A 25089-nucleotide genomic window follows, 5' to 3' on the forward strand; every position below is an offset into this window, starting at 1 on the left:
CAGGTTCAAGTGATTCTCCTGCCTCAGCCTCCTGAGTAGCTGGGATTGCAGTCATGCACCACCACGCCTGGCTAATTTTTTGTATTTTTAGTAGAAAAGAGGTTTCTCCATGTTGGTCAGGCTGGTCTCCAACTCCTGACCTCAGGTGATGCACCTGCCTCGGCCCCCCAAAGTGCTGGGATTACAGGTATGAACGATCGTGCCTGGCTAAAATGTTTTTAATAATTTAAAGACACTAGAAATCAAGGTGTTATCCAGGAATATAAATTGTTTAAATTATTTGACCTTTTTGACATATTAACTTAGATGTCAGGGGTTACAGGAATTCAATTCTAGTAATTTCAGATATTTAACAACTTTATCTGCACCATTAATTTAATTTTTGCAAGTTTGTAATTTGTGATTCCTTTTTGCCAAATGAGTTAATGTCTTCTGTATTCTACAATAGAAATACATTTTAGAGTCATAAAATATGTCTAGAAAAAGGGTCTGTTTCAAATTCTTTCTCCCTAGTAGTTTATCAGAAAGTTGTAATTAAGATATCAGTGGGACACCTAGGAAATACTGATCTTACATTTACAGAGAAAGTAAACAAGCAATTGCTCTGGTGGGTTCAGATAATCCCTAAATTATCTAGTTTAATCTGGTGTACTTAAAGATATCCTGGCTACAGAAAATCTGGTTGAATTTGCATGAGTGTAAGAATGTGAGGGTGTGTGTGTGTGCATGTTTGTATATGCATGTTTGCATAGTGGGAAAGTTTAGAATGAAAATCAAGTTCTGATGCAAAAGAATTAATGTCACAGATATTAATTAAAAAGTAATGTCTCTGTCATTCTGCTATTAGTGAGCATGCATTCTGTCCACACAAGCCTGTTTTCTGCTTTCTGACGTTGCTGCAGGCCATTTCCGCTTTTCTGATTCAGTTTCTTCTAGTGATTGCAGCTATCTTCCACTGCAGAAAATTGCAATTTACTAGTTTCCGTTGTGTTTCTTGACTCATCTACACAGAGTGAGTACTAAAAGATTCAGTTTTAAAAAGAGTTTTTGTGCACATCAAAAACGTTATTCCTCTTTTGTAACCTGTTCATGTCTATGTCTATTATTTGCATCAAGTAATGACTCAAATAGTTCACATTTTAAAACAACAGAGAACATTAAAATAAAAAATCTTTCATTAAAGTGAACCATTCCAACCTCCAAAAAGATTAAAACGTGAAACCACTCTTTATATCCTGTTTCAAATACCTCATAATAATCACAGAGATTCTAGAAAGCACTTGTTTTGTTTAATAAAATATAAGCATTTAAGTTTAAGATGGTCTGGATTTGTTTTTGTTTTCCACATTCTGAAAAAGTCCTACAAAATAGCAAAAAGGAAAAAAAATAATAATAAAAGACTTCTTAAGTTATTGCATGCAAACCCAAACCCAACAAGACATTAAAGTCAAGTGATTCCCTATGGATTCACTGAGGGGGAGAATTTCAGTACCAGTCGTCTAGGTTTCAGATTAAGTCATGGGCTCAGTGAGTGAATTCACAGTATTAGCTCTGCGTGTGTAAACAGGATGCTGTCATTGCATCACTGTGAGGTCACAGATGGCAGCATCAGTCATATGTATCTTGGAGCTTTTATAATGCTGTTATAACCACGGCTGTGCAAATATTACTTCCAGTTCCTGCTTTGCATGCCTAGGCTTTTTCTGTATAATGTTCAAAGAAAGAGACCAAGGTTTTTTTTTGTTTGTTTGTTTGTTTTTTTTTTAATTTAAATATTGAGTTTTCTGAGCCATTTGTTGGAGAGTCAGTTTTTTTCCCCATTGTTTGGTCATGATAATGGCCATGCAATGCCAAGCTGGAGCTACTGCTTTGTCCATTTCTGGAGCACCCAGTCTGTGAGTGCCTTCAGATTTACCCCAGTGCCCCTCCCTGAGGTGTGAAATGGTGGCGACCTCTGGCACCTGTTACTGCCTGACCCATGCAGCTCCCAGCCCTGCCCTCCCCACTGTCCTGGGTATCCTGTGCCTGGAGGTCTGATCACTCCTGCTTCCACAGCACACCTCCTCTTCTGCCTCCTTCAACTCCCTTCCTCCTAGTTCTCATGGTTGGGCACCTGGTTTCTTAGAGATGCAGAAGCAGCGTGGCACCTTGGGTTCTGAACAGGGTGAGCAGATACAGAAAATGGGGGCAAATAATATTTTCTAATATGTTAGAGATTATTTATTAAATATTAAGCCAACACTTATTTTTTGAAAAAATATTACTTGATTATGGTAGGAATTTTTTTTTTTTTTTTTTTTTTGAGACAGTGTCTCACTCTGTTGCCCAGGCTGGAGTACAATGGCATGATCTAGGCTCACTGCAATCTTCCCTTCCTGGGTTCAAGCCATTCTCTTTCCCCAGCCTCCCAAGTTGCTGGGATTACAGGCGCACAATACCACATCCAGCTAATTTTTGTATTATTATTATTATTATTATTATTATTATTATTAGATTTTTTTTTAGTAGAGACAGGGTTTCACTGTGTTGGCTAGGCTGATCTTGAACTCCTGACCTCAAGTGATCCACCTGCCTCAGCCTCCCAAAGTGCTGGGATTACAGGCCTGAGCCCCAATGCCCTGCCTGTAATCTTTTTTTTTTTTTTTTTTTTTTTTGAGGCAGAGTCTCTCTCTGTAGCCCAGGCTGGAGTGCAGTGGCAAAATCTTGGCTCACTGCAACCTCCACCTCTCAGGTTCAAGCAATTCTCCTGCCTCAGCCTCCCAAGTAGCTGGGATTACAGGCACGCACCAGGATGTCTGGCTAATTTTTGTATTTTTAGTAAAGATGGGTTCTCCCCATGTTGGCCGGTCTGATCTCGAGCCCCTGACTTCAAGTGATCTGCACACCTAGGCCTCCCAAAGTGCTGGGATTACAGGTGTGAGCCACCACACCCAGCCATATGTAATCATTTTTATATGTTGCTGGATTTAATTTGCTAGTGTTTCTGAGAATTTGTACATCTATATTTATATGGGATTTTGGTTAGTAGTCCTCTTGTGATTCTTTTGTCTGATTTTGACGTTGAGGTAATCCTTGCTAATAAATGAATTAAGAAATGTTACCTTGTCTTCTATTGCTGAAAGGGTTTGTGAGATATTGGTAGTAACTTTTCATTAAATGTTGGTGAAATTTAAAATTTAAGCAACTTGATATGCTTTCTTATTTTAAAATATTCAAATTAATCTTTTTACTTGTTACATGGCAATTCATATACTCAATTTTCTTATATATATAAGTAGTTTGTGTGTGTGTTTGTATATATAGATATATATATATACAGATTCTATTTATAGAATGTTTTTCTAATTTACTTCTATAATCTGTGCCTATCACATTTATTTTTACTTCATAGTATACTGTGAAAATTGATATTCTGGTTACTTGACATGAAATAATCTGGAATAAAAATATAAAATAAGACTTTAGCCCTATCAATTAATAACTCAAATTTTTCTCAATTGTTAGAATAGAGAATATAACTATAATTGTATTATTTAATTCTCATGTTTACTTTCCAAAACAAATGACTTAATATAACCTTAGCTAAACTGACATTTGACTGTGGACTTTATAAAGCAGGCAAAGAAATCCTCTCTTTTATTTTTAGCAATATTTAGGTATGACAGAAAAATAAGTTTTAATAAGAGCAACAACAAAATAATATTATATTTAAAGAAAGCTATAACCAAAAGATAATCTGACAATCACTGTTATTAGTATTTAGGGCATAAAATATGTGAGGCATTATTCCAAGCCATTGAACATTGATAGGCCTAACTTCTAAGAGTTTACAGTGACTATATCAAATATTTATTGAATAAAAAATTGTACTGTTTTAAAAATTATATTTTAAATTAAACATAATCACTGTATGTATTCATTGGGTACTATGTCATATTTTAATATGTTTATGTGCAAAATTTTTAAATCAAGCTAACTAAAAAATTTATCACCTCACATACTTAGGATATTTTTGTGTCAAAAACATATAAAATCTCTTTATAGCAATTTTGAAATATAGAATGCATTATTTATTATAGCAACTATTCTGTGCAATCAATCACTTGATCTTATTCCTTCTAAGTGAAACTTTGTACACTTTGATCAACATTTTCTCTTTCTTCATCCACTTTCTTTTCTAGCCTCCATCACATTTTTTACTTCTGTTAAGTTACATTAAGGTCATTAGTGTAATTATAGAAACTAAATTTTCTGGTATACAATAACTGCATGAGCATAATGTTAAATAACTTTATTAGAAAGTTTGAATAATTAGGCATAGGCTGTATTTTGGCCAGTAAATATAAAACACTCATTGTTTTCAAACACCAGACAATTATTTTAAATGGAAACTTTCTTGTTTGTTTGTTTTTGTTTTGTTTTTCGTTTGCTTTTTTGTTTTTTTGTTTTTTTTTTTGGGGAGACAAAGTCTCCCTCTGTCTCCCAGGCTGGAGTGCACTGGCATGATCTCAGCTCACTGCAACCTCTGGCTCACTGCAACCTCCACCTCCCAGGTTCAAGGGATTCTCCTGCCTCAGCCTCCCAAGTAGCTGGGATTACAGGTGCCTGCCACCACGCCTGGCTAATTTTTCTACTTTTAATAGAGATGTGGTTTCACCATATTGGTCAGGCTGGTCTGAAACTCCCGACCTCAGGGGATCCGCCCGCCTTGGCCTCTGAAAGTGCTGGGATTATAGGTGGGAGACAGCGCTTCCAGCCTTAAATGGAAAGGTTTTAGGCCTAAAATATGTCATTGAATTATGACAGTGGAATCCCAAGAGGTAGTATTTTCTGAGCATTGTAAATAACAAAAAAAAAAAAAAAAAAAAATCATTGACTAAAGTAAATTCAACAAGTAGTATCTAGCCAAATCAAATTAAATTAAGAATTTTACAATTGCTGGGTGCAGGGGCTCATGCCTATATCTCAGCACTTTAGGAGGCTAAAGCAGGAGAATTGCTTGAGCCCAAAGTTTTGAGACCAGCCTGAGCAATATAGTGAGACCTCATCTCTCAAAAAAGTGTAAAAATGAGATGAAAGAATTGTTTGAGCCAGAGAGGTCGAGGCTGCAATGAGCTGTGATCAAGCTACTACACTCCCACCTGGGTGACAGAGCAAGACTCTGCCTGAAATTTTATTTTACTTATTTTTTTGAGACAGAGTTTCGCTCTTTTTGCCCAGTTTGGAGTGCAATGGCACAATCTCGGCTCACTGCAGTCTCCACCTCCTGGGTTCAAGCGACTCTCCTGCTTGAGCCTCCTGAGTAAGTTGGGATTACAGGTGCCCGCAGCCATGCCCAACTAATTTTGTATTTTTGGTATAGACAGGATTTCATCATGTTGGCCAGGCTGGTCTCAAACTCCTAACCTCGGGTGATCCACACGCTTCGGCCTCCCAAAGTGCTGGAATTACAGGCGTGAGCCAACGCGTCTGGCCAAAAAATTTTTTCAATTAACATCTGAATTAAATGGAAGATTCAAACTGAGATTATTTTGATGAATTCAGGGAAGTGCTAATAAAAAAGCATGATGATTAAAGCCAGAAATCTGAATTCAGGTCAATAATTTTGCCAATATTACTTTAGTTATATAGAAAAACATAATTTTGGCCATATATAGGTATTATTCTCTACAGTTATGTACTTTTACTTCAGAAATTTGTATAAATATAGAATCAATTTCTTAGTAATAGAAATTATATTTTACAAATTATTATTACTTTATGGTATATTAAGGAAAGGATATGTTCTAACTGATGTAACTTTAGGTTTCTCATTAGATGTCATTGTGTGCCACACAAAAAAAACTGTAAAATATTTTTTCAGAAACATATTTGTGCATTTTAGAAAAATATTATGCATTCTAAATCTTTATAAAATATTTTATATGCTAAAATCTTGAAAAACTTACAGAAACCTTTAAAATGCTGAAAATATATATATATATTTAATTAATTTATTTTCTAGACAGTCTTGCTCTGTCACCCAGGCTGGAGTGCAGTGACAGATCTCAGCCCACTGCAACCTACGCCTCCTGAGTTCAAGCAATTCTCCTGCCTCCCAAATAGCTGTGATTACAGCTGCCCACCAGTGCGCCTGGCTAATTTTTGTATTTTTAGTAGAGACGAGGTTTCACCATGTTGGCCAGGCTGGTCTCGAACCCCTGACTTCAGGTGATCTCCCCACCTCGGCCTCTCAAAGCACTGGGATTACAGAGGTTAGCCACCATGCCTGGCCTGAGTAGAAATATATATATATATATATTTTTTTTAGACAAGCTACTCAAGCACTCTTTATTATAAAATGAGAATACTGATAATACCTTGCTAGGTTGTTTAAGGATCAGAGAAAACATGCACAAAGCACCTGGAACACAGGAGGCACTCTTTAAATGGTAATACTTCTTATTACAACTTAAAATGTCACACAACAAATAGGGTACTTGTCACAGACAAACATTCAAATGTTAATGTTATGCAGTAATAGTAATATTGAATAAGTAATTTTATTTCCATGGTCTATTTACACTGTACAAAGACTGTTGAAAAGCACCCTACAAGTTCACAGTACATTACAATATATTTACTTTAAAAATATATTCCTTTATAAAAGGTTTATAGAACATTGGCATGTCAACATGTGACAAAACTCTCAAAAGCATGTCACCAATTCTGTGAGAGCAAGAATGCATCCAAGTGTTATCAATTTCACAATCACAAGTCACCAGTTGAGTTTTAAATACATACATGTTTTAAATAAAAAAAGAATTATACAGTGGAAAGTTCTTGAGGCAATACTTATTAGTTCATTAACGTATGCACTTTCATGGAGATGTGTCATAATAACCCACAATATCAACTTAATCTGTCCAAAGAAACTTTTCAACAAGTTTAGCAGTCCAGAAATTCTGGTCATTTGTTTCTACTTTTTCTTCTTTGCTGGTTCTTCTGGCTCTACTTTGCGCTTTTTAGAAGTATGCTCATCTTTTTCATCATCTGATTCCAACGTCTCCTCCCCTTCCGGTAGAAGCGTAGCTTTCTTAGCATTCTGTGGGGCATCAGCACCATTGTCTAAAATATGTTAGACCATTTTATTGCCATGTCAAGCTCTGGAGGAGGAGGCTTCTTCTCAGTGGTGTAGGTCTCAGGAGGTGGTACATAATTTGATTTCCATATTTTGAATTCCTTTGAAGGCTCCTCAGGCGCCTTGACGACGTGCCTCTCCCAGTCTATCTGCTTGTTGAGCGGATTGTAGAGAAAGGCCGGGCAAGTCACGCTCCCAAACAGCTCGTCGGGTCCCGGAAGCCGCTTCTCTGCCTTGTTCCTACAGCCGCCCGCCGACTTCGCTGGATCCGGGGTTCTGCGACTCTTCTCCTCCGGCTCGATGTTATCCTCCTCGACCGAGGAGCCTGAGTTGCTGCTCCCGTATGCCGCGATATACCTCAGAGGGTCCTTCTCCTCCGCTGCCATGACTGCTGCGAGCGACGACCCAGCACTCCACCGGAAGCCCTAGAAATATTTTTAAAAAGTGAGAATTTTCAGGCCGGGTGCGGTGGCTTATGCCTGTAATCCCAGCACTTTGGGAGGCCAAGGCGGGCGGATCACGAGGTCAGGAGGGCGGATCACGAGGTCAGGAGATCCAGACTAGCCAAGACCATCCTGGCTAACACGGTGAAACTCCGTCTCTACTAAAAATACAAAAACAAAAAATGAGCCAGGCGTGGTGGCGGGCGCCTGTAGTCCCAGCTACTCCAGGGGCTGAGGTGGGAGAATGGCGTGAACCCTGAAGGCGCAGCTTGCAGTCATCCCGAATCACGCCACTGCACTCCAGCCTTGGCGACAGAGCGAGGCTCCAAAAAAAAGAAATTTCAGCCAGGAACGGGGACTCACGCTTGTAATCCCAGCACTTGGGAGGCCGAAGCGGGCGGATCACGAGGTCAAGAAATGGAAACCACCCTGGCCAACATGGTGAAAGCCGCTCTCTACTAAAAAATGCAAAAAATTAGCTGGGCGTGGTGGCGCGTCTCTAGTCCCAGCTACTCGGAGGCTGAGACAGAAGAATCGCTTGAATCCGGGAGGCAGTTGCAGTGAGCCGAGATCGCGCCACTGCCCTCCAGCGTGGTGACTGAGCGAGACTCTGTTGTATCAGAAAGAACAAACAAACAAACAAACAGGCCGGGCGTAGTGGCTCACACCTGTAATCCCAGCACTTTGGGAGACCGAGGCAGGCGGGTCACCTGAGGTCGGGGAAACCAGCCCCACACCACCCGGCGGGTACTCAGAGCCCAGCAGAAACAAAGGAATTAGAAAGAGACAGAATAACCGTTTAAAAGGCGGGTCCAGGAGACCACAACCGGAGCGTCGGAGGCTTGCTCACGCCCTGAGCTCTCGGCCTCCACCCAATTTATTGGTTTACAAGCTCTTTGTTCTTAGGGCAAAGGGGAGGGGTAGGAAGGGATGAGGAAAAGGATTAATCAGTGAAGGAGAACTCACGAGCCATTCAATAAGATGTATAGCAGTGGCGGTTTCTGTGAATTTCCTCGAGCAAAGGCGTGTGTCTCAACTACTTAAGATCTTTAACTTACCAGGACTGAAATGGGTGGGAGTGGGTTTCAGGAGAAGCCAGGATGTTTGATTATACTCCACTGCTTCCAAGGAGTGTTATTTTCCCCAGCAACCTGTGGCATGCGTGGAGCTGTTATGCTCTGGGGGCATAAAGATAAGAAGGCAACAAGGAGACTTTTCTCCTCAGAGGTTGCCCCTGGCTCCCTATGGATGTCACACAGGGGAGACCAACTCATCTGGCATCCCAGAAACTCTTTCCCACAGAGGCCAGCCTGACCAACATGGAGAAACCCCATCTCTACTAAAAATACAAAATCAGCCAGGCGTGGTGGCGCACGCCTGTAATCCCAGCTACTCTGGAGGCAGAGGCAGGAGGATTGCTTGAACGGGTTGGGAGGCCAGGGATAGGGGAGGGAGGTTGGGGGGAGCCCAGATCCTGCCATTGCACTCCAGCTTGGGCAACAAGAGAGAAACTCCATCTCAAAAAAAAAAAAAAAATTAAAAAGAAAAAACCAAAAAAAAGAGAATTTTCTAGGTACAGAAGAAAACCAAAGGAAGAATCCAGGATGTAATTAAGAAGTAAGTGCTCTTCTTAGATATGAGTGAACAAACAAAAAATTTCCATGGGTTGTCCAACTTTTCATAAGAATAATGAAAAAAAAAAAAAGACAACACAAATTAACTGCAGACATTTCAAATGTGGTATCTTTCATAAGTGAAAAGAAAATTGCAACTCATGTTACCCACAGTTATGGGACTTAAGTTTAAAATGTTTAACCCAAGACAATGGGAAAAATAGAAAATATACTAATAATGTGGAATGAATAAGAAGCTATAAGGATGACAAAGTTGAGCACAGTGGCTCACACCTGTAATCCTAGCACTTTGGGAGGCCAAGGTAGGTAGATCATGAGGTCAAGAGATCGAGACCATCCTGGCTAACATGCTGAAACCCCGTCTTTATTAAAAATACAAAAGTTAGCTGGGTGTGGTGGTGCATGCCTGTAGTCCCAGCTACTCGGGAGGCTGAGACAGAAGAATAGCCTGAACCCGAGAGGCGGAGGTTGCCATGAGCCCAGATCACTCCATTTCACTCCAGCCTGGGTGACAAGAGCAAAACTCTAAAAAAAAAAAAAAGAAGAAGAAGAAGAAAAGAAAAGAACAAAGTGTAAATCAAAATATTTTCAAAAGAAAACACACTAATTTGATTATCAACAGAATCCTCTTAAATGCATACCTGAAAAAAATACTTTACATACCTAAAAAAAAAAAAAAAAAGAAAGATTTTAAGACTTGATTTGGGAACTGACATGTCCTTTCCTCAGGGATTTCAGTAACTGGCCATCTTTCACTCACATACAACACTACAGAGTTTACAAAATATTCCTGTACCCATCTTTTCTTTTGATCTCTATACCCTATGAGGCTGTGCAAAATAGGTGCTTGGTTCCCATTTTGCAGATGAAAAGGCTGAGGCTCAGACAAAGGTCACACAGAAAGTTTGGGATAGAACTAGAGCTAGAAGCCATGTAGGGGAAGAAGAACGGAAGGTTACAGTGGCTGGGCCCCAGCCAAGGCTTTGACATCACATTACTATGAGGATGAACTAGGTGGATAGTGTGCCCTATTCCTTTCAATCCTGGGAGGCAGGGTACGATTCTGCAGTCAAAAGATAGGAGAATGCTGCTGGAGGATTCTGGACCCTGGCATTTCAGAGTCCAGAATTTCAGTATCTTTTCTTTTTTTGTTTTGAGAGGAAGCCTCGCTGCAACGCCCAGGCTGGAATGCAAACTATCTCGGCTCACTGCAGCCTCTGCCTCCCGGGTTCAAGTGATTCTCCTGCTTCAGCCTCCCAAGCAGCTCGGATTACAGGCGCCTGCCACCACACCTGGCTAATTTTTGTATTTTTAGTAGAGATGGGGTTTCACCATATTGGTCAGGCTAGTCTTGAACTCCTGACCTTAAGTGATCCACCTGCTTTGGCCTCTCAAAGTGCTGGAATTACAGGTATGAGCCACTGCACCTGGCCTAATTTCAGAATCTTAAGAAATATGTCCATCTAGAGTTCAGATGTAATAGACTGTATTTACTAGACGGTGACCATGTACATGGTACTGTTTAAACATGTTGCAGCTATTAACTCATTTAAGGAATTCCACAAGGTGGGTACTACTCTCCCCACTTTACAGGGGACATTGAGCACAGAAAAGTAACTTTCCCACAGTCACACAACTGGAAATAGCAGAGCAGCTGAGATGTGAACCCAGAGTTAGTGTACCTAGCCACAGTAGAATCCTGCTTCACTGCAGTATGCAGTTATGACTTTAAGCTCTGATGGTGGGGCAGCCTGCCTGAATTTGAATCTTGGCTCCTCTATTCTGGGATAGTATAATCGTAAACAAGTTACTTGCCTTTTTTTTCCAGTTTACTCCAATGTAGGATGAACATAATAATAGTACCTTCAGGGATTAAAGCTGTCTCCAGGCCCAAGCTCCCTGGTTTCCTCTGTCCCCTTTATACGCTGTGCACCATCCAGACCTGCTTATAATGAGCTCCTTTCATTCTTCACCAAGGCTCTGGTGAATTAATGTCCCTTCAGTGTGTGAATGACTGATAGCAACTTTCTCAATATCCTTGTAGCCTATTCCAGGAAGATTCCATTATAAGAATGGCAATCAACTGTGTGATTTTATTCCTGGGGACAGACTGATGGGAGAAATCAGATTCTTTCACAAGATTACTGAAAAATAAGAACTACCAGATTTTTTTTTTTTTTTTTTTTTGAGACATAGTCTCACTCTCTTGCCCTGTCTGGAGTACATGTGATCTTGGCTCACTGAAACCTCCGCCTCCCAGGTTCAAGCAATTCTCCTGCTTCAGTCTCCCAAGTAGCTGGGATTACAGGCACCCACCACCATGCCTAGCTAATTTTTGTATTTTTAGTAGAGACAGGGTTTCACCATGTTGGATGGGTTGGTCTCGAACACCTGACCTCAGGTGATCCACCCACCTCCACCTCCCAAAGTGCTGAGATTACAGGTGTGAGCCAGTATCCTTAAAAGAGGATGTTCTCTTGGAGTGTTCATGAAGTTGAATGGCCAGTGCAGGACAAAAGACTTTTATTTAGCGCCTTGACTTGCTGGGTTTGCAAATTTTTCTGTTCATGGTCATCACCTTCTCTCTGCTGCCCAGCATGGCTGTCCTTTCTTCCTAACCCTACACTGTTCTTTTTTTTTTGAGACAGAGTCTCGCTCTGTCGCCCAGGCTGGAGTGCAGTGGCCGGATGTCGGCTCACTGCAAGCTCCGCCTCCTGGGTTTACGCCATTCTCCTGCCTCAGCCTCCCGAGAAGCTGGGACTACAGGCGCCCGCCACCTCACCCGGCTAGTTTTTTTTGTATTTTTTAGTAGAGATGGGGTTTCACCGTGTTAGCCAGGATGGTCTCGATCTCCTGACCTCGTGATCCGCCCGTCTCAGCCTCCCAAAGTGCTGGGATTACAGGCTTGAGCCACCTCGCCCGGCTGGATCATATTGTTTTAAGCGGGTAAGGACTGTGATAATTCTAATAAACAGACTAACTCTTATAAAACTGCTAACCCAGGCAAAACAAAAATTAATCGAATATCAGGAAAATACTCTATCACATTTTTATGCTAACTCAGCCAGTACTAAATTTTTTATTTTATTTTATTTTATTTTGAGATGGAGTCTTGCTCTGTCACCAGGCTGGAGTGCAGTGGTGTGCTCTCAGCTCACTGCAACCTCTGCCTCCCGGGTTCAAGTGATTCTTCAGCCTCAGCCTCCCAAGTAGCTAGGACTACAGGTGCACGTCACCACGCCCAGATAATTTTTGTATTTTTAGTAGAGGCAGGGTTTCACCATGTTGACCAGGATAGTCTGAATCTCTTGACCTCGTGATCCACCTGCCTCAACCTCCCACAGTGTTGAGATTACAGACGTGAGCCACCATGCCTGGCTACTAAATTGTTTAGTTATGCCATTTGAATAAACTTTGTTGACAAAGTCAAATTATCTATGATAGCCCCTCAGTTATCAGTGCTATGCTCCTAAATTGGAGAAACAAACCTGGTATTTAAGAGGACATAAATTTAATGTTAAGTGTGGACTCATGGAGAACATAGACAGTCAAGAGCCACTTGTTCATTCCTGAGTTCTTAAATCTTCCATTATTTAAAGTGCTGTGTTCCATTCTTCATCAAAGAAAAGATAAAATAATCTAATTTAAATATATATTAAATGTGTGTGTTTGTATGTGTGTGGTGACTATTCTAAATTACTAGAATAGGTTACGACAATTTGTGTGTCAAACATACAATCCTCAGAAGACTATCAAAACTTCATGTTTTCTGCTACCTGATGGGCCATTTAAACATCTATACAGAAATTTTATTCATTTGTCATTTATAATGCACGTTTTCTGGTAGCATAAAAGTTTTCTTGGCTGGGTGCAGTGGCTCATGCCTGTAATCCTAGCATTTTGGGAGGCTAAGGCAGGCGGATCACCTGAGGTTGGAAGTAAGACCAGCCTGATCAACATGGAAAAACCTCATCTCTATTAAAAATACAAAATTAGCCAGATGTGGTGGCACATGCCTGTAATCCCAGCTACTGGGGAGGCTGAGGCAGGAGAATCGCTTGAACCCAGGAGGTGGAGGTTGCAGTGAACCAAGATTGCACCATTGCACTCCAGCCTGGGCAACAAGAGCAAAACTCCGTTTCAAACAAACAAACAAACAAACAAAAAACTTTCTCATGTAAGAAGGTTGATGTTAAAAGATATTAGGAAACAGGTTTTCCTCATGGGACATTTCTGAAAAAGTCTCCAATGATAAAGATACTTATTTCATTAGACAAGTTGTGAAACTGTTAAATAAGGTGTGACAGATAAAATAGTATTGAGAAAAGCTAGCTAAAGTGACTGGATTGCTTTTGTAATTGCAGATTGATGGAAATCATATCTACTTAGAGTGAAAAAAAATGTGTTGATCCTTATAAAATAGTCATTGGAAGGCCGATGCATCTCATAATAGAACCTCACGTATCTTCTGCTACTGAAGTCTAATATGACTAAATGCAGCAAGGCTTTAATGCATTATGGCAAGGCATATTTTCACCAGGTAAAGAATGCTTTTAGTAGTCTACTGACTGAGTACAGTAAAATCCTTTATAATCTAGAACCCAGAGATTGAGTCTGTCTGCCATCTCTACTGCAGCAAGACTTCAGGACCTTAAACCCTGGGTTCATAATCTCACAACTCAGAAGGGTCCCCCCAAACTCTTGCAATTTTAAACACATAGGAGATTTTAAGTAAAGCTAACCAGGGATGTTTCTCCTCAAAAGCAGATGGCAACTTTATTGTAGATAGCTTTTTTCCCCACAAGATAAAAAAATAAGACATCTCTGCTATCATGACACTCTAGTTCGCCATTATTTTCTTTTTCTTTTTTTTTTTTTTTTTTTGAGACGGAGTCTCGCTCTGTCGCCCAGGCTGGAGTGCAGTGGCCGGATCTCAGCTCACTGCAGGCTCCGCCTCCTGGGTTTAAGTCGTTCTCCTGCCTCAGCCTCCCGAGTAGCTGGGACTACAGGCGCCCGCCACCTCGCCCGGCTAGTTTTTTGTACTTTTTAGTAGAAACGGGGTTTCACCATGTTAGCCAGGATGGTCTCAATCTCCTGACCTCATGATCCGCCCGTCTCGGCCTCCCAAAGTGCTGGGATTACAGGCTTGAGTCACCGCGCCCGGCCTCACTATTATTTTCTTATGGCTCTCCAAATGACAGAAATAAAAAAGGGGTCTCTTGTGTGTACTCATGGGATATAATTTTATATGTGGAAGATTTTGCAGCGAACTTTATATATGAAAATACTTGTATCTTGATAGGTAAAAGATGAAAGGCCCATGTGGGTGATAATTTCTAAAAGGACATTTGTTGCCTCATAATATCAGAAAGAGAATATCAGTCCATTTCTCTTAACCTACTTTATAAATTAAACAGAATTTATTCAGAGTAGGTTTTGGATCATTGCCAGGACGCCATTACTCTTCTAAATGAGCATGATTTGTTAGGTCTTTTTTTCCTGTGGTTTAGAGTAAATGAGGCAATGATTAGAAATTTATCTCCCATAATAGGTTCTATAGCAGATTCTACTGTGATTTTTTTTTTTTTTTTGAGACAAAGTTTTATTCTTGATGCTCAGGTTGGAGTACAATGGCACGATCTCAGCTCACTGCAGCCTCTGCCTCCTGGGTTCAAGCGATTCACCCGCCTCAGCCTCCCAAGTAGCTGGGATTACAGGCATGTGCCACCACGCCCAGCTACTTTTGTATTTTTAGTAGATGGGGTTTCTCCATGTTGGTCAGGCTGGTCTCGAACTCCTGACCTCAGGTGATCTGCCTGCCTCAGCCCCCCAAAGTGCTGGGATTACAGGTGTGAGCCACTGCACCTCACCAGCAGATTCTATTGTAAAATCTATGGTTACACTACAGACTTTGAATTTTCTTACTAAAGTTGTGCTAAATAATAGAATTGCTCTAAATTACTTACCGGATGAACAGAGAAGTGTCTGTGTAGTTGCTAATACTTGTAGTTGCACATGGAGAAATACATCGGGTATTATCAGAGATTTAGTTGTAAGGGATTAATGAACAGGCTCCTGGGTTGAAATGAGCAGACTATTTATCTAACTAATTATTTGATCTACTTAATTTTAGTTGATTGGTTCATGGGGACCCTGGCTTATAAGCATACTTGAAACTTTTGGTATTATCTTCTTGAAAGTCAAAAGAGTGTCTCTCTACTGCACTGTATTCTTTGAAAAGTTATGTGTTCGCATCTAGTCATCTCTAGAATATCAACGGGTTTCTCTTTAACTGGAATGAGAAAAACTCAAAGATTTATGTGACCATCGGAACACCATAACCTATGAATAAACTAATAGGACAAAAACTCAAAATAATAAAAATTGAGAGTGGCACTAAGACCCTGAATTTTGGTCACACTGTGACCTACGTGAGAACTTAACCAAAAGGGAGGAATTTTAATTTTAATTTTTTATTTTTTTGAGATGGAGTCTCGCTCTGTCACCAGGCTGGAGTGCAGTGGCATGATCTTGGCTCACTACAACCTCTGCCTCCCAGGTTCAAGCAATTCTCCTGCTTCAGTCTCCGGGTATCTGGGACTAGAGGTGCACACCACCATGCCTGGCTAATTTTCTTTTGTATTTTTAGTAGAGACAGGGTTTCACCATGTTGGCCAGGATGGTCTTGATCTCTTGATCTCGTGATCTGCCCACCTCGGCCTCCCAAAGTGCTGGGATTACAGGCATGAGCCACCACGCCTGGCCGACGGAGGAATTTTTAAAATAAAATTATTGGAGGCCATTGTTCTGGACTGAGCTCGTGCACTAGGCCCAAACAGACCCAACTCAACCAAAATGGAGTCACTCATGCTAAATGTGACATAATCAAGCTGAAAATTCAACTCCTGACCTCAAGTGATTGCCCCCCTTGGCTTCCCAAAGTGCTAGGATTACAGGCATGAGCCACTGCACTGGCCTATAGTGTGTAATTTTTTTTTTTTTGAGATGGAGTTTCGCTCTTGTTGCCCAGGCTGGAGTGCAATGGCGCAATTTCAGCTTACCGCCATCTCCGCCATCTCTGCCTCCCAGGTTCAAGCGATTCTCCTTCCTCAGCCTCCCAAGTAGCCGGGATTACAGGCATGTGCCACCAAGCCTGGCTAATTTTGTATTTTGAGTAGAGACGGGGTTTCTCCATGTTGGTCAGGCTGATCTTGAACTCCTGACCTCAGATGATCCGCCTGCCTTGGCCTTCCAAAATGCTGGGATTGCAGGCGTGAGCCACCGAGCCCAGCAATCTTGGTTCTTTTTTTCCTCTTTTTTTTTTTTTTTTAACATTATAGATGAGATGTTTCTGTGTTGCCCAGCCTGGCCTCGAACGCTTAGCCTCGCCTCCTTAGGCACCAGGACAACAGGCCTGACCAACACAGCTCCCTAATTTTGATCAATAGGTTTTTTTTTTGGTACATGGTAAACTCAAACCTAACTATATATGTAAATACAGTGTAACCTATTCCTGTACCAACCACTGTGTTTTTGCCAATAAAAGGATATCAGCTGTTCAAACCATGTTCAAATGAGGCAAATTCCAGGCTGTAATCCATATGGCTATTTTTGTACCTCACTTTCATTTTCTGTATGTCACTTTGCTTTTTCTGTTCATTAATCTTCCACCATAGGATTGTGCTGGAGTCCCTCTGGGCCTACTCTGAATTCACAGGGTGCCTGATTTGCAAGTTAGTCTTTGCTTGATTAAACTCTGTTACATTTGATTTCTCTAAAGTTTTTTTTTTCCTTTTTCTTTTTTTTTTTGTTTTTTGTTTGTTTGTTTGTTTGTTTTGAGATGGAGTCTCTCTCTGTCACCCAGACTGGAGTGCAATGGCGCGATCTTGGCTCACCGCCATCTCTGCCTCCCAGGTTCAAGCGATTCTCCTGCCTCAGCCTCCTGAGTAGCTGGGACTGCAGGTGCCTGCCACCACGCCGGGCTAATTTTTGCATTTTTAGTAGAGACGGGGTTTCTCCGTGTTGGTCAGGCTGGTCTTGAACTCCCGACCTCAGGTGATCCACCCGCCTTGGCCTCTCAAAGTGCTGGGATTAGAGGCATGAGCCATCATGCCCCGCAAGTTTTTTTCTTTTAAAAGTTTTCAATTTTTTTTTTCTGTGATTAAAAATACATAATATGTCGTTGGGCTTTGGTTTTATAAACTTGTCCCTAACCTGTTTTCCCAAAGTATTCTGTGTCTTTTAAAATTGTCTCTGCAATTTCTTTTCTTTTTTTTTTTTTTTTTGAGACAGAGTCTCACTCTATCAGTCTGACTGGAGTGCAGTGGTATAACTCCTCATGGCTCACTGCAGCCTCCACTTTCCAGGGTCCAGCAATCCTTCTGTTCCATTCACCTGAGTAACTGGGACTATAGTCATGCACTATTATGTCTGGCTAATTTTTAAATTTTTTTTCGTGCAGACAGGATCTTACTATGTTGTTCAGGCTGCACTTGAACTCCTGAGCTCATGTGATTTTCCCATCTCAGCCTCCCAAAGTGCTAGGATTACAGGTGTGAGCCACCGTGTGCTTCTGCAATTTCTTAGGAGGATTATTCCCAATAATAAACAGTATTATATAGTCACAAATCTAAAGGGGATCTTGATTCTATTATTAAAGTGTCACTATTCAGGATTTCAAGGATCTGTGGCAGCTACTTTAGCATTGTAGTGTGATCTATGGAGGTGAATGGGCTTTGGAGTCAGACACAGTTGATCCTGAGTCTCAGCCCAGCCACTTAGTAACTGTGGGTCTTTGGACAAGTTTCTTGATGTGGAAGAGTTCTATAAACAACATACACAAAAAAGGGCAGAATGATACTGATTGCAAAAATGGTAGCAATTTTTCATTTCTCCTATATCCATGTCTATTGCCAGGTGCTTTTACAGCTGTTCCCATCGAGGTCCAGAACCTGTTTTCTGAACACTGGAGCTGGCTGGCCTTGTTTACTCAGGACAGTGGAAACTTGTGAACGTGACAGTGGACTAGTTTGGGGCCTAGACTCAAATGGTCTTGAATGCTTCTATTTTTATTTCACAATGCTGTCATCGCCATTAAAAAAGCCCATGTTGGCCGGGCGCGGTGGCTCAAGCCTGTAATCCCAGCACTTTGGGAGGCCGAGACAGGCGGATCACAAGGTCAGGAGATCGAGACCATCCTGGCCAACACGGCGAAACCCCGTCTCTACTAAAAACACAAAAAATTAGCCGGGTGAGGTGGCGGCGCCTGTGGTCCCAGCTACTTGGGAGGCTGAGGCAGGAGAATGGCGGGAACCCGGGAGGCGGGGCTGGCGGTGAGAGGAGAGAGCGGGCCACTGCCCCCCAGCCGGGGGGGCAGGGCCCAACCCCGGCCCAAAAAAAAAAAAAAAAAAAAGCCCATGTTAGCCAACTGGAGGATAAGGTACCATGGGGTGGAGAAACAAGTTGCCCCTGTTGACAGTCACAGAATCAGAAGTGCACTCCCAGAAACACAGCTGCCCAGTCAACAAGCAGCTGATGATACATGTCTGAAGGAGCTCAGCTGAGACCAGAAGGATGGCCCCATTGAGACCAGCCTAAATGACTGACTATCTCGATTATGACCTAATAAGTTTGGATGTTTTGTTATGCTGCAGTAGCTAACTAATGCATGCACCCAGTTCAGTTAGGATGCTGGGATTTAATGACAGGTTGATTACTAGTTACCTTCTAATAGTGGATACCCTAAAGCTACTGAGTTTTCCCTGATTTAAAGTTGGATGTCTTGTAAGACCATACTGAATAATGCAGGAGTACATGTGGGCATGTATATATGTGGTTGGCACTTATACTCACAAGTATCTCACACTACAGGAGAAAACAGATAACCACAGCCTGACCATTAGGGCCAAGGCCACGTAGCAGAATAAGTTTGCCTTTAATCTATTGTCTTCATATCTAATAATTGGAGGTCAAGACTGTGGACAGATCTGAAGACAGAGGTTTTTCGCCTGTGGGCCCGTCAGCCTTTGTTCACTGTCTGATCTCTGGAAGAGGGGTGGCAACAGATGGCAAACAGTGGTTATTTTATTCCTGCTGCCCTCTGCTTTTTCTGTGGTCACTCTTTTCTGTTTCATCCTCGGAACTAAAAAGAGATGTTGGTAAAGAGAGGGTGTCACCTTACCTCTGGCAGAAAGGGGATGTTCAAGCCCTTCACCCCCCTGATGTCAGAGCTTCACTTCAATGTGACAGCTACTAGCCATGTGTGGCTGCTGGGTGTCTAAAATGTGACTGGTCTGAATTGCAATGTGCTAGAAAGGTACAATACAGAGTTAGTTTCAGTGATTTAGCTCCAAATATATGTACTTACTTCATGCATAGTTACACATTGTTCACATATTAAAATTATAATATTTTGGATATATTGGGTTAAATTGTTACAGTCGAGTCCACCTGTTTCTTGTTTCTTTTTAAAGTTTGGCTACTAGGAAACTTAAAATTCACATGTGGTTTACATTTTATTTATTTTACATTTTATTATTTTATTTCAGAGGATTGCCTCCTTTTAAAAATCTCAGGCTGCCTGCTCAAAGGACCAGAAGCCAGGAAGGTCATAAAAGTTGAAATTTTAAAATAATTATTATATTCTTTTCATTTGTGACTAGTCATATAATAAATTATTTATAAATGCATATAACCCTACGCACAAGTTTAAATGCAAATACCCTCTGGGATGGACCCGGCTCAGCTCAGGGAGGAACCCTTGCCGGAAAAACATGCAGCCGAGGCTGTCGCTCAGCCTAGGTTGATTTAGCCCAACACCTTTAGGGCCTGAGGGGGCGGGTCTTAAACATTATCCAATCAGAAACGCTGGGCTGGACCGGCTTCCGGGTTCGCTGCGGGCTTTGTTTCTCGCTGCAGCCGGAGCTCCAGGTCTCATCTTCACTGCCCTGTATCCTCTGCTCATACAGGTCCAGCCTCTGTGGCCCTGTGACCTGCAGATATTGGGAGATCCACAGCTAAGACGCCAGGACTCCCTGGAAGCCTAGAAATGGTGAGAGTGCTGGGTCCTACATCCCAAGAGGGGAAGAGGCTGGTTGGAACCGGTGGGAAGTGACTGTGGAGGGACTCAGGCCTCCCCTCAGTCAGCTCCACAATCTGCTCCCCGAGTTCTCCTTGCCCAGGTCGGCCTCAGTCCCCTTCGGCCATAAGATGGCGGCTACGCTGACAGCCGGGCCCCGGGAGTCCTGTCTCCTCCCTGCGTAGTGACTGTGCCCTGGCCTGGAACCTCTGCACCAGCAGCGCCTCGTCGCTCCCAGATTGTGCGGGGGACCAGGGAGGGGCGTCAGGGGAGAATCCTGACTCAGGATGCAGGTTCATGAATGGGAAGAGCTTTGGTCTGTGGAGTTCCCAATTCTTGTTTTCTCCTATTGAAAATGTTTGGGAGTCACTGCAAAAATATTAAAGATTTAATCAAAGAGCGATTCAAAAGTTATGGAGCACCCAGCTATGGTTTGTAGTTTGTGGTTCATTGGAGGGGCTTGAAGGAAAGACTTTTATAAGGTGCATGATGAAGAAAACCAAATCCAATGATTGGTTAGGTACAGTTACATACTTTCTTAATTTGTACAATCAAGGTGGAAATTTCCTGGTTATGTAATCGGAGGTTAATTGGTTAAGCCTGAATTTTGTTTCCTTCAATGTAGTAGTTTACAAAAAATGCGTTTGAGTAAGAGTTTTTAAAAAGTAGGGACCTACTTAATAATTAAGTAGGGACTTAATTATTCTCACACTCCACAGGGAACTGCTTTTCCCCTGGATTTTTCACATGTGTCCCGAGCCTACCCCCATGTGTCTCAAGTCTACCCTCTACCCCTTATTCCTTCAGCCTAACTCTGGCTTGCAGTAAAGTACCAGATTTCCAGTTTCTTCTGACAGTCCCGATGACAACGTTCCTTTCCTGATTCACATTGTCAACTATTTTTCCTTGAGTGTACATTTCTGATACTGTATTTTGGTTAATCATTTTTTGACAAAGCATTGGATGGCACTTTAAAAATTTTTGAGGTGGTCTTGCTCATCACCAGGCTGGAGTCACTGTGGCGGATCTCCAGCTCACTGCAAGCTCCGCCTCCCGGGTTCCGCCATTCTCCTGCCTCAGCCTCCGAGATGGCTTCTGGGACTACAGAAGCCATACCTCGCCCGGCTAGTTTTTTGTATTTTTTTTAGTAGAGGGCGGGGTTTCACCATGTTAAGCCAGGATCGTCTCGATCTCACAGCCTTGTGATCCGCCCATCGGCCTCAGTGCTGGGATTACAGGCTTGAGCCACCGCGCCCGGCCCCAAAAAAATTGTTTTGTTTGGAAATATTTCCCATGAGAATAAAGCAAAGAATAATCCCCTGACACTATTGTAAAAACTCTCTGTGCCTCTTCTTTTTTTTAATCTTCCCTAGGCACAGAGATCTTATCAGAAAGTTTTCAGATCAAGGCTTTCCTTTGGAAACTTTATGGAGTGATGTGTCCTCAGCCAACCTTCAGTTTTTTTCTGGTCCTGGGTTTCAGTACTGTCTGAAGATAAACCAAGATGCCCACCATGGCTTTGTCTACTAGAGTGTCTAGTGAATATCAGCTCCCGGGTTATTTTCTCCCTGAGGACAACCTGAGGTATAGAGTGTATCCTCAAGGGAGTAGGTGGATGCCCTGGGGCTGAGAGGCATCTCCTGGCATACTCTTCCTTTGAAAAGCCAACCCCTTCAGACATTAAGATTGTCTTCACCCAACCTAGCTTCCCTTTCTTGGAGACACATTACTGGCCAGCCAATCAGTTGCTGAAATCGAGAGGGAAACACAGAAATCATTTTTTGCCCCTTGGATTCTCTAAGTTTTGTGAAAAAGTATCCCAAAGACAAAAAAAAAAAACAAACAACTTATGTAAGTGAGATGGTGCAAGAACTTACAAAGTAAAATGCACATGGGACAGTACTGGGAATAATGCAGTGTCTCCTGAGTGAGTGGTTATTGAGCACAGGAGCAGGATTCGGTGGATGAATCTCTGAAGTGATTGACTGGCCTGACTTGGCAAATGAGTCAGACACATCTGTTTTCTAATCAGCACTGATACTCCCTTGGTTTGTCGCCTGGAAAAGATTTGTTTTCACTTATTTTGACTTCCCCTTTTTTTTTTTTTTTTTTTTTTTCTTTTTAGTAGAGACGGGGTTTCTTCATGTTGGTCAGGCTGGTCTTGAACTCCTGACCTCAGGTGATCCGCCTGCCTCGGCCTCCTAAAGTGCTGGGATTATAGGCGTGAGCCACCACACCTGGCCTTTGACTTTCATTTTTTAATGGTAAATTGCATTTTATTAGTAGGACTTGAAAGGTAAGAAAATACATATAAAGGGCATAAAAACTGGGTTTCAGAAAAAAATTAGTATCTAATCATATATTTCATTTGTTAAAAATTCTCATTTACCTATTTCATTCTTAGAGTGAGTTTAGGAATTTTCTCAGGTGTGTTTTTTGTTTTTTTGTTTTTTTTTTTGAGACAGAGTCTCGCTCTGTCCCCCCAGGCTGGAGTGCAGTGGCTCGATCTGGGCTCACTGCAAGCTCCGCCTCCCGGGTTCCTGCCATTCTCGTGCCTCAGCGACCTGAGTAGCTGGGACTACAGGCACGCGCCACCACGCCCGGCTAATTTTTGTATTTTTAATAGAGACGGTGTTTCACCACATTGGTCAGGCTGGTCTCGAACTCCTGATCTCGTGATCTGCCCACCTTGGCCCCCCAAAGTGCTGGGATTGCAGGCGTGAGCCATTGCGCGTGGCCCCGATTTTCTTCCTTTTAACTTCTATTTTTGGTTTTGGAGTACATGTGCAGGTTTGCTACATAGGTAAAATTGTGTCATGAGGGTTTGATGTGCAGATTATTATTTCACTGAAGTACTAAGCATAGCACCAGACAGGTATTTTTTCTGATTGTTGTAGAGGACTGTGCTTGCAAACGAGATGTTCCCAATAAGCCCTGCTCTTGCAAACAAAGCAGGACATTCCTTCTCTGCAAACAAGAAGGATAAAGGAGCCAGCTGTAAACAGCGGACTCTGGGAACTGGTCAATGTTTACTGATCTTGCGAGTCAAGGAAAGGTCAGAGAAGCAACACATGTCCTGTGACTTGGCAACGTTCCACAAACGGCTGGATAAAATAAAGCAGAGTGTGCCGTTCAGGGCGGCCGCCATGTATGTCTTGTCCTGTGTTGTCTTGTGTGTTCATTCCTTTGTTTAGGAAACACGCGGACCCCAACAGATTGTCTCTTTTTTTTTTTTTTCTTGACAGTATCTCACTCTGTTGCCCTGGTTAAAGTGCATTGGCACAATCTCAGCTCACTGCAACCTCCGCTTCCTGAAGTCAAGCGATTCTTGTGCCTCAGCCTCCCGTGTAGCTGGTACTATAGGCATAGGCCACTATGCCCTGCTAATGTCTGCATTTTCAGTAGAGACCAGGTTTCGCCATGTTGGCCAGCCTTGTCTTGAACTACTGACCTCAGGTGATCCACCTGCCTTTGCCTCCCAAAGTGGTGGGATTACAGGCATGAGCCACCACTTCTGGCTCCTTTTTGTCTTTTCATCCTCCCCCTTCAACTCGGCCTCAGTGCTTCTTTTCCATTCTTTGTGTCCATGTGTTCTTAACATTTAACTTACTTATAAATGAGAACATGCAATTGTTTTTCTGTTTCTGCATTAGTTTTCTAAGGATAATAGTTGCCAGCTCCCTCCATGCTGTTGTACAGAGCATGATCCTGTTCTTTTTTTCATGGCCACATAGTATCCCATGATTTATATGTGCTATATTTTGTTTTCATTGGATGTTTTATTTTAATTATTTTTCAGAGACCGGTCTCATTCTGTCACTCAGGCTGGAGTGCAGTGGTGTTATGTCTCCTCACTGCAGCCTCAACCTCCTGGGCTTGAGCAATCCTCCTACCTCAGCCCCCCAAGTAGCTGGGACTACAGGTGTGCACCACCATGCCCAGCTAATTTTTCTTTTTATAGTTTTTGGAGAGATGGAGTTTTGCCATTTTGCCCAGGCTGGTCTCGAACTCCTGAGCTCTGGCAATCTACTTGCTTTGGCCTGCCAAAGTGTTGGATTACAGGCATGAGCCACCATTCCTGCCTATACCATATTTTCTTTATCCAGTTTTCCACTGATAGGCATTTAAGTTGGTTCCATGTCTTTGCTGTTGGGAACAGTGCTGCAATTAGCATGCATGTGCATCATGTGTTTTTTGATAGAATAGCTTGTATTTCTTTGGGTATATACCCAATTGTGAGGTTGCTAAGTGGCAAATTCTGTTTTTACTTCTGTGAGGAATCACCACACTGCTTTTCACAATGGTTGAACTAATTTACACTTTGACCAGCAGGGTATAAGCATTTTCTTTTCTCTGCAACCTTACCAGCATCTGTTACTGACTTGTTAAATATAGCCCTTCTGACTGGTGTGAGATGGTATCCCATTGTGGTTTTTGAAAATATTTCTCTAATGATTAGTACTGAGCATTTTATTTTATTTTATTTTATTTTATTTTATTTTATTTTATTTTATTTTATTTTATTTTTTTTTGAGACGGAGTCTCGCTGTGTCGCCCAGGCTGGAGTGCGGTGGCACAATCTCGGCTCACTGCAAGCTCCGCCTCCCGGGTTCACGTCATTCTCCTGCCTCAGCCTCCGAGTAGCTGGGACTACAGGCGCCCGCCACCTCGCCCGGCTAGTTTTTTGTATTTTTAGTAGAGACGGGGTTTCACCATGTTAGCCAGGATGGTCTCGATCTCCTGACCTCGTGATCCACCCGCCTCGGCCTCCCAAAGTGCTGGGATTACAGGCTTGAGCCACCGTGCCCGGCCAGT

The 25089-nt window shown here is 42.2% G+C and overlaps 1 protein-coding gene and 1 pseudogene across 2 annotated transcripts in view; both read right to left on the reverse strand.

Annotated features, from left to right (window-relative positions):
• LOC101014153 (zinc finger protein 708) overlaps positions 1-25089 on the reverse strand; it is a 702618-nt gene that overhangs the window by 602511 nt on the left and 75018 nt on the right. The window lies entirely within an intron of this gene.
• On the reverse strand, positions 6424-7579 carry LOC101016089 (annotated as a pseudogene). The gene has a single exon (XR_004180483.1). The product of XR_004180483.1 is annotated as a UPF0690 protein C1orf52 pseudogene (transcript).

This window comes from Papio anubis, chromosome 20 (genome assembly GCF_008728515.1).
Source record: "Papio anubis isolate 15944 chromosome 20, Panubis1.0, whole genome shotgun sequence".
NCBI classification, from domain to species: Eukaryota; Metazoa; Chordata; class Mammalia; order Primates; family Cercopithecidae; genus Papio; species Papio anubis.